This window comes from Colobus angolensis, unplaced genomic scaffold, assembly GCF_000951035.1.
Source record: "Colobus angolensis palliatus isolate OR3802 unplaced genomic scaffold, Cang.pa_1.0 Scaffold5, whole genome shotgun sequence".
Taxonomy (NCBI): domain Eukaryota; kingdom Metazoa; phylum Chordata; class Mammalia; order Primates; family Cercopithecidae; genus Colobus; species Colobus angolensis.
Window position 1 is genome coordinate 14,263,736 of NW_012118487.1, and position 10,005 is coordinate 14,273,740.

General features: G+C 41.0%; 1 pseudogene; it reads right to left on the reverse strand.

Moving 5' to 3' along the window:
* Positions 1-5,480: 5,480 nt before the first annotated feature.
* LOC105524386 lies at positions 5,481-5,688 on the reverse strand (annotated as a pseudogene).
* Between the last annotated feature and the right edge of the window lie 4,317 nt (positions 5,689-10,005).

Genomic DNA, 10,005 nt, shown 5'->3' on the forward strand with positions numbered 1-10,005 from the left:
CTCATCTGAACTCAATGCCCTATACTGCTTTGAATAGTTCCTTCTAACCCCCAAATTCATGTCTACCGGGAAACTGTGGAGGTGACCTTATTTGGAAATGAGTAGTTTCAGACCGAATCAAGTTAAGATTAGATCATACTGGATTAGGGTGGGTACTAAATTCAGTACGACTGGTGTCCTTATAAGGAAGGGGAAATTTGGACACATACAGAAGAGAAAGCCATCTGAAGATGAAGGTGGAGATCCGAGTGATGCATCTAGAGGCCAATGAATGCCAGAGATTCTCAGCAGCGACCAGAGGCTAGAAGATGGAGGAAGGATGCTTCCCTAGAGATTTCAGGGGGAAGGTGGCCCTGTTGACACCTTGATTTTGAACTTCCAGTCTCCAGAACTATGAGAGCATACATTTCTGCTAGTTGGTTTGTAGTGATGAGGTACAGCAGCCCTAGGAAACCAGTAGAGAGCCCTCTCCTCTTACATCCACCTATACTCAACACTGCCACACCATATTGGATATGTCTTTTTATGTATATGTCTCCCCTCCCACATTATGACTTCTTGGAGAGAAAAGCATAGCTTACTGATTTCTGTGTCCTCAGCACCTAACACACTATCTGTCAAAATAAATGTTATTAAAGTAAACCGATTGAGCCAGGACTGGCAATTCCAAATGTCTAACAAAATTCAAATTTGCCATGCCTGCCAAAATTTCAAATTCCCACTAATCCATGTCAAAGCCATGCCCACTCTCCTAGAATTAGCCTACATATTCCATGGTGAGGAGTAGGAGAGAAGTAACAAAATATGGAAAAGCAAATGTATTACTACTTTGTAAAGCCTTTAGTAGATGAAAAATCTTTCAATCCACACAGATTCTGTATAGGGCAAAAGTTAGAAATGAAATTCTTTACGGTAAACATACTACTAACCACTCCCCTAAACCATTGTGTGTGAAAAACAAACAAAAAGAAACCTGTAGGGCTTCTCATTTGCCAGGCAGTGAAAATAGAGAGAAATTGAGTTTGCTTAAATACACCAAAAAACTAATTTTGACAGAAATATCACCATATTTTTGCCAAAATACAGCTGACATGTCAGAAGGACTTCTCTGAAGCTTCACCTAGAGATGTTCACAAGTTGACTAGTTGGATTTAGAGCTGCAAAAGAAGTACCCCATTACAACCTAAGAGGAAAATCATTTCCATGAAGACAGCGTCATGTGTCCTTGTTCAAAACAAAGAAGGAAGAATCATTAAGCACGTCACTATCTCAAGTCCCTCAAGTATCTGACAGGAACATCTGATTGGTTGAGTCAGGCCACATGCCCGTGTTTTTGCCAGAGAGAAGGGACAAGAATTATCTGTCCACCTTTACCTATCATGGTAGGAGGGGAGGACATATCTCCACCTATTTGCCCCAAGTAAGAAAACTTTTATATATCTAAATACAACTTTCTCTATCTTTGCAATTACATATTTATAATAGTTTTTGAAATCATATAATAATGTATATTATTATATATTTGTATTGGATATGTAATACATATAATTATACGTGTATAATGCATGTCTATAAAAAAATCTTTTTTTTAAACAGAGCCTCTCTCTGTTGCCCAGGCTGAAGTGCAATGGTACAATCAAGGCTCACTGCAGCCTTGACCTCTCAGGCCCAAGTGATCCCTGCCTCAGCCTCCCAAGCAACTGGGACCACAGGTATCCTCCATTGTACTTGACTAGTATTTTAAATTTTTTGTAGGGACAGAGTCGTCCTGTGACGGCCAGACTCATCTCAAACCCCTGGACTCCACTGATCCTTCCACAGCAGCATCCCAAAGTTCTGGGATTACAGGCCTGAAAATCTTTAACACAAAAAAGGGTTTATTCTTGGATCATTTAAATGGGTATTCCTGACTCGTTGGAAGTGTTCTTCCAAGCAGTGATGTTTTGGGACCCAGTTTCCTTCCATCTTGTGACTCTGCCATTTTCAACTGTTTCCAAGAGGCCTGAACTTATGTTCATTAATCTGGAAGAAGAGGAAAGAAAGCACATGGATAATCACTCCTGGGGATAATCACTCGTAGAAGGACAGACCCAGAAGTGTATACATCACTTCTGCACACATTCCATGCGCTAGGACTCAGACTCCTGGCCACTTCTAATTGGAACTGTTCCTTGGAAACCACGTAGGTGTCCAGGAAGAAGAGGAACCCGGTTTGGTGAACAGCCAACACAGTCTCTGTCTTATTATCCACAATAATGATTGTCCACTACAACATCTCAATATTTTATGAAGTCTTAAATAGAAAGAAGTGAAATATCATGATCAAGCTTTGCAAGAATTAGGTAAATCTATGAAGTCCCAAAAGCAATAATTGAAAGAAAAAAACTGAATTAAAAAATACAAGATTTATTGAAAAATGTCAGCTTTGATAAAAACAGGGCCTGCAAATATTTAGAATCCCATCAAACATTTAGATGGTGTTTTTCTAACTTTCTTCTAGATGTTTGTTATTAAGAAACTAATGGTTGTTCATGTCCTTTGTAGGGACATGGATGAAGCTGGAAACCATCATTCTCAGCAAACTATCGCAAGGACAAAAACCAAACACCGCATGTTCTCACTCATAGGTGGGAATTGAACAATGAGAACACCTGGACACAGCAAGGGGAACATCACACACCGGGGCCTGTTGTGGGGTGGGGGAAGCGGGGGGATAGCATTAGGAGATATACCTAACGTAAATAACGAGTTAATGGGTGCAGCACACCAACATGGCACATGCATACATATGTAACCAACCTGCAGGTTGTGCACATGTACCCTAGAACTTAAAGTATAATAATTTTTAAAAAGTTAAAAAAAAGAAACTCTTGAATAATATATTAGTCATTGCTTAATCAATTTGTTGCTCAGAGTTCATTATTTTATCAAAATAATCTCATTTCCAATCAAAGTTTAAAATTTAAAATAATATAAATATAACAGATGACAGCAATTTTGATTGAGACTTAGTTTTAAACTGCAGGCTCCCTTATAAAAAGCTTAGTTGGTCAGACAGAGTGGCTTATGCCTGTAATCCCAGCAATTTGGGAGGCTGAGGTGGGCAGATAGCTTGAACCCAGGATTTCGAGAGCAGCCTGAGCAACATGGCAAAATCCTGTCTCTACAAAAAATACAAAAAAAAACTTAGCTGAGCATGGTAGCAGAGGCCTGTAGTCCCAGTTACTCCAGAAGCTGAAGTAGGAGAATCACCTGAGCCTGGGAAGTCAACACTGCAGTGAGCCTGTATCATGCCACTGTACTCCAGCCTGGGCAACACTCATGAGACCCTGTCTCCAGAATTAATTAATTAATTAGTTAATTAATTAAAAAATAAAAAAGGTTAGTTGTCAACTTTAGGTTACCAATTTTTGCTATGAGAATGGCTGAAGCTACACAACCATAATTTTGATCAAACCAATTGACCTTTCTGATAGCGTCCATAGCAAAACTACGAAGTCTTAGTGTTTCTTGGAATGATGTAGTATAGCAGGCCTTATGGATCAACTGAAGGAAAGGTTAAGTTCACTGTGACATTTGAAACTGTTCTCTCTTTATGCATCTTGGCACTCCCTACGTTTTTTGTTTTATTGTTGCTGCTGTTTTTAAATCCGTGCTTCTACACTATCTTTTCCTGCAATTAAGATTAGGGTAGCCAGGCGGGGACTATGTCTAAATTGTTTATCTTTAATATATAAAGGGAAAGATTGTCATCAGCCTGCTGAAAAGATAGCATATATGAACTCAAACAAGATCAGCCTTTGGTAATTCCTAGCTTCTGGTGTAGCTTTTCTTTTTTTCCGTTTTCTTTTCAGCTAATGTATGACCCTAATAAATTACCACTCTAATTGGGTGTTTGCTCAGTCAATTCAAAAACAGAGTTATTTAGGAGGGCAAATGAGTGAATAAGACCTTTTGTTTTTCTTAAGGCATCTCTTAAAACCTAAATGTTAATTACAAACCATTATTACAAACCTTCTTCCCTTACTTGATGACACCTGTGGCTAAATGTTTGGGCCTTCCTTTGGGTGTAAATTATTGCATTAAGTACTGCCAGATCAAGTAAGTGGTATGTGCTTTATTAAATATGCTGTTCAGCAAGCAAGGTTTGAAAAATTAGAAAGTATGCCCAAACTGTTTTGTTTTGACCCACTCTGTGTGTGTGTGTGTGTGTGTGTGTGTGTGTGTGTGTGTGTGTGTGTGTATTTTGGTTTGTTTTGTGTGTCTTACATAGTAAATTGTCCTAAGATTGCTCGGTAACACAACTTCATGCTCTGGGAAGGTGGGGTAACATTTGCTTCTTCTCTAAAGTTAGTCAGCAGAGAGCATATAATAGAACAAAGACAGGAGAGCAGGAGGTGATGTCAGCATAAAGAGAGACTGCCTTTATGTCTTCCTGGATTCCACAGAGAAGAATTGCAGCCTCATTACTGAGCAATGAATGTTTCCGGTTAGTTTGGGTGTGGAAGCAGATGAGAAGGGGAGAGGGGAAAGCCAGCAGCAGGCTTGGATGGCTAACTAATCTATTACAGTCTGGGGAGATGCTTAAATGAGTGAAGCAATTAAAATCAACACACCTGGAACACCAGGGGAAAAAACTGGAGAAGAGTGATTAATGAAAATCCAAACACATGAACAGTTGTAGCATCTACATGAAGTCTGCGAAGTTGGTGGTTCAGCCACGCATGAAGGTGTCTTACTCCCTTACTGAAAAACAAGTAAACGTACCCTACAACACACACAAATGATTTGTGTACAGATGCTGACATGGCTTCCAGTTTACCCATCCCACATACACAAATAGCTTATGCACTTTTATGGGCAGTATATATGTTTATACCAAAAAAAAAGAACACATAGAGAATGACTGTTTTGCTTCAGTGTTTGGTGAAGGTTGATGGAACTTAGTGAAATAGAACATTTATGACCATGAGAAATGGCCCTCTGGGGAGTCATTTCCCTGCCCCGGCTAGAGGTAAAAGGCTGCAGTGACAGCGCCGGGTAAGAGAGGGACAGAACAATAGGTTCTGTGGTTTGAGAAGCAGAGGTTGCCCTCACTGGGTGGGTGGTAAGAGCATCAGTCCTGAGCAGCACATAACTCAGAGAGAAGTGATAGATTCGTGTGGAATGTGCACGTAACAAAGGGCGTAAAGCAAGAGCAAATTATAAGTGCACTTGAATCACCCAGTGTGCTGAGGATTTTTCCTGCCAACAAGATGCCACTATTGAAAAGCCACACACCTGGTGGATTTCCTGATCAAATCCAGAACACTAAGTAACACGAACTAACAAAATGATATAACCCAAACCAGACTCCACCGGGCGATTGGCTGACTGAATCAATCAGAAAACGAGGAGTTTTTTCACCCTTTTAATTAAAATAATTAATTTTGTTGTTTGAATTAAAAAGAATTTTAATACAGTTAAATCATTCTGCCAATTTATTCCAGCTCTTTCACTGTCAAAACTGGGGGCAGGGGCTGCTTCAGTTTTTCTGCCTTCTCTTTGTGATGACCAAGGTATAAAGGTATCTGTTGCACTGAACTTATAACTTCACATTATTCTTATATTTCTTGATCCTGAGTTATGTGGCATCCTTTTGTCGACTGTGAGCAGAAAGTCGTAGATTTTCTCCATTTTGAGAGGCATGGCAACAAGACAGGGCCTGCACCGGCAGTGCCAGGGAAACACCCTTTTCCCCCTTTCATAAGAGTGTTTAAAAAACATCAACATTCTCCTTTCCTCTGTATTCCATTTCAAAGTCACAAAGCAAGAAAATGGACTCTGACTAATGTTAATTCTACTCTTTTTTGCCGCCTACATTGGCGATGTTCTTATATTTATTTCATTTTCCATTCACCTGACAAGTCCCTGGCAGTCTCTGTGGACGGTTTTGAAGTCAGCTGCCTGGTTACTATATCTCAGACTCACACACGGGTAACAGCCTGAGGAAAACTTTGCACTGAGTGAAAGGCCCACTTTGGACCCTCATATCCCAGCATCGTGACAGCAGGGCGCCCCTCGGAGCCCCGGTGACCCGACAGGGATGTCCAACCACCACAACAGAACTTGCCGGGACCTCCTTGGCTCTGAGGATTCATGATTGGCTTTGACACTGGGTGGAGGATGATCAAAAGCCCTTCAAAAATCAGTCTCCTAGGGAAGCTCCATTGTCTTACATCTTTTCTAGCCCAGTGTTTTCTGGACTGCCCCCTACCAAGATAGTGACTGTCAACACTGTGTTGCTCCTAGCTCCTCATACTTTAAATGGTGGTGGTGGAGAAGCTGAATCTAAGTTCTTCACACACACATAGATACATATGCATTTTAATTAAAAGATTTTTATTCTATATAATAGTGAATCCTAAATCTATTAATCATTGGATTCCTTTGATCACATAAGGTGGTTTTTCAAAAAATATCAGTTCCTAGGATCCCAATCCTAGCATCTCAATCTAAGACCCCAGCCTGAACCCCAGGGCCTGGGATCAAACTCAGCAATGTGGAATTTTAGTGCCCCCCAGATGATTCTAATGATCACCAATATTTACGAACCTGAGGCTTAATTTAGTTATTTTATTTTTTTTTAATTTAGAGACAGAGTCTCACTCTGTTGCCCAGGCTAGACTGCAGTGGAACGATCTTGGCTCACTGCAACCTCCGCCTCCCATGTTCAAGCAATTCTTCTGCCTCAGCCTCCCAAGTAGCTGGAATTACAGGCACCCACCACCACACCCGGCTAATTTTTATATTATTAGTAGATACAGGGTTTCATCATGTTGGCCAGGATGGTTTTGAACTCCTGACCTCTGAAAATCCACCCGCTTAGGCCTCCCAAAGTGCTAGGATTACAGGCATCAGTCACCACGCCCAGCAGTTTAGTTATTTATTAACCAAATATTTTAAAATGTATCTTTGGAAATTCCATTTAGAACATATTGCTTGCACTTCACTCCTGATTCCAATACTTTACCATGTCACATGATCTCCTTCCCCTTTTTTCAAATACATGGTTTACAGTTGCGACAAATAGAGCCCTGAGAAAGGATTCCTTTAGTTCCTTTTTTACTAAACTTGTGGGATAACATAACTCTTTAAATCAAAAAGAAATTCATAATTCTACTTTTTTACCGCACCCCAGATCATCTCCTATTATCTCAAGGAATGTTGTAAAATTTTTGAAATGAAATTCCTCTGAGTTCCTTAAATTTCTAACATTTGAAAAACACTGCTTTAGATTCAAGGAAAGAATTCAAGGCTTCTCCTCCCCTGTCTCCTCTACCCACCCTCCTACCCTCGCCCCATCTCAGAGCCACTCCTGTGGAGGACTGTATTCTTTTCCATCGAGGTCCAGTCGAGAAAATGGACACCACACTAGGTATTTTAACAGAGGGAATTTGATATGGGAAATTTATTGCAGAGGTTGAAAGGCTAAAAAGCAAAAAGAGGCACTAAGATAACAGAGATAGAAGGAAGCAAGTACCACTCTTGGGGAAGAGGTTGGAGTTTCCAGAACTATAAGTTGGATGAGAACCTCATAGAGCAGGGACCCATGTCTTGAGGTGGGGCCACTGCCAAGTCATTCCTGACACATCAGGAGCTTGTAGGACAGGTGTCCTGGATCTGGGGCTCTGACCTCCAAGGGAGGCGCTAGCTGGAGGCCACTGCTCTTCAGATAGATTGCAGTGAGGTTCTAAGAGCAAGGAAAGAAACTGAAGACAGAAGATGACTACTGCTGCCCAGAGAAAGGCCACTGATAGGGTGAACCTAGAAACAGCAAGCAAACAGGAAGAAGGAAAATCCCTGTCCCGCCTGCAGCCCAGAGTCCCCATAGGGCATCCTAAGAGGAAGTTCACCGACCAGAGCAAAATACACTTTTCAGAGTCTTGGCCCTTGCATCGCAGAGCAGAGTGTACAGGGCAGGCTGTCACTGAGATTAATCCAGCACAGGATCAGACAATCTCTTGGGTCAGAAGAGCAGCAGAACTTGCCATTGGCAGACACAACAAGGTTAAAAGCTTCTATTTACATGACTATGTCTTTTTGGAAGGTCAAATACATTTGGGAAAACTATCTTTATAATTTGGAGTATCACAAAGCCTATCAGCATATGAAAGGATCAGAGAAGTCTTGCAGTAAAGGAAACTGCTTTATTTTGTTTAATTATTTCTAAAATTTATTCAGTGTGAATCCCTTCCCCCCTCACACACACATATAATATTCCTCAGAACATGCAAACTGTTCTAAATGCTGCTCTAAAAAAAGTTACTAAAATCCAAACTGCTTTTGTTGGTTTGCTTCTAAAGCTAGGAAAAAGAGAAAGAATATGTATATTAAGTGAAATCAAATAATTGGGAAGAAAAACAGAATATCTGCAAAGTATTAAATCCAATTATATTTTTTCATGCTTTCTGATATCTGTAAAGGGGAGATCCTCCTCTGCCCTTTACCACACCATTAGAGAAAAAAATTCCTCATGTAATCCTCAGATAAATCATGAACCACAAGCTATAACAAAGACCACCAGCTTCAACCAAATCTAAGAGAACAAGGTAGTGTTACATGAATCTGTACAAATAAATCATCACACAGCACTCCGAGATGCCCAGCTGCCTTAAACATATAGGGTAGATTGAAAATTTTACTGCAGGGCAAAGAGTGGCTGTATTTCTACTCAAGAAGGCAAAAAGAAACTCTACTCTCTCCCTTTCTATACCTTTTAGGACTATGACTACTTTCCACTCCCTCCATGCTTGCCTCAGGCAGGAGGAGGCACCTGACAGAACCGAAATCTAGAGTGTGGCACATGGTAAACTCTGGGGAGCTGGGCTGGAAGGTCATGTAGACACAGGGGCTGAGGCCAGCATTCAGCAGATACAGGTGAATGGGTAGAAAGAGTTGTCCACAAAGACAGATACTGAGATAAAAGGAATGACCAGGATGGAGGGGGTGGGGAGAGAGAGGAGAGGAGGAATAATGAGGAGAAGGGAGGAGAGGGAGGAGAAGGAGGAATAAGGTGAGGAAGAGGAGGAGGAATCTCCCTTTTATAGATGTCAGGAAACATGAAAGAAGAAAAAAGAAGGAAGGAAGGAAAGAAGGAAGGAAGGAAGGAAGGAAGGAAGGAAGGAAGGAAGGAAGGAAGGAAGGAAGGAAGGAAGGAAGGAAGGAAGGAAGGAAGGAAGGAAGGAAGGGCAAACAATACCTCTGACTATTGCCCCAACCAGCTTCCAATCACAGACTCCTTTAAAGGTGACTTATAAACAGGTACTTATATTTGTGTTTTTTGCCTTAGAGTACACCGCATCTTCTACCTTCTAAATTCACTGGCTTTATCATGCTTTACTTTCATTGGGTTCTTGCTGTTTCTACCCTTTCGGAATTAATCAGTCTGCTTTCCAAACTCACTTTCAGTTGGAGTACAGACTGAAACTTCCCTCTGCCTGCTGGTCCACAGTCAAAGGCCAGGAGCCCTGCCCACTACCATGCTCAGTTCCCCTACTTGAACCCCAGCCTATGCCACAGGAAGTGGTCCCTCAAATAATATGCAGTACCCCCTTGCCCATCAGTAGAACTGTTTGCCTTTTCTCTTTAACAGTTTTAAACATACTTCTTTTCTTTTTAAAAATCATTTTAGATTCCAGTGGTACATGTGAAAGTTCATCACATGGGTGTACTGCATCATGCTGGGGTTTGGGCTTCTACTGAACCCATCACCCAAATCGTGAACATTGTACCCACTAGGTAGTTTAGGTAGTTTTTCAACTCCTGCCCTTTTGGAGTCCCCACTGTCTATTATTTTCATCTTTGTAAACGTGCTTATTTTCTAGTCTCTCTCTAAATGAGGATCTAATTATATTGGCTGCTTTTCTGATGACTCTAGATTGTTTTTCCCTGTATTTTGTCTCTCTCTCTCTCTCTCTTTTTTGAGACAGGGCCTCACTCTGTCACCCAGGCTAGAGTACAGTG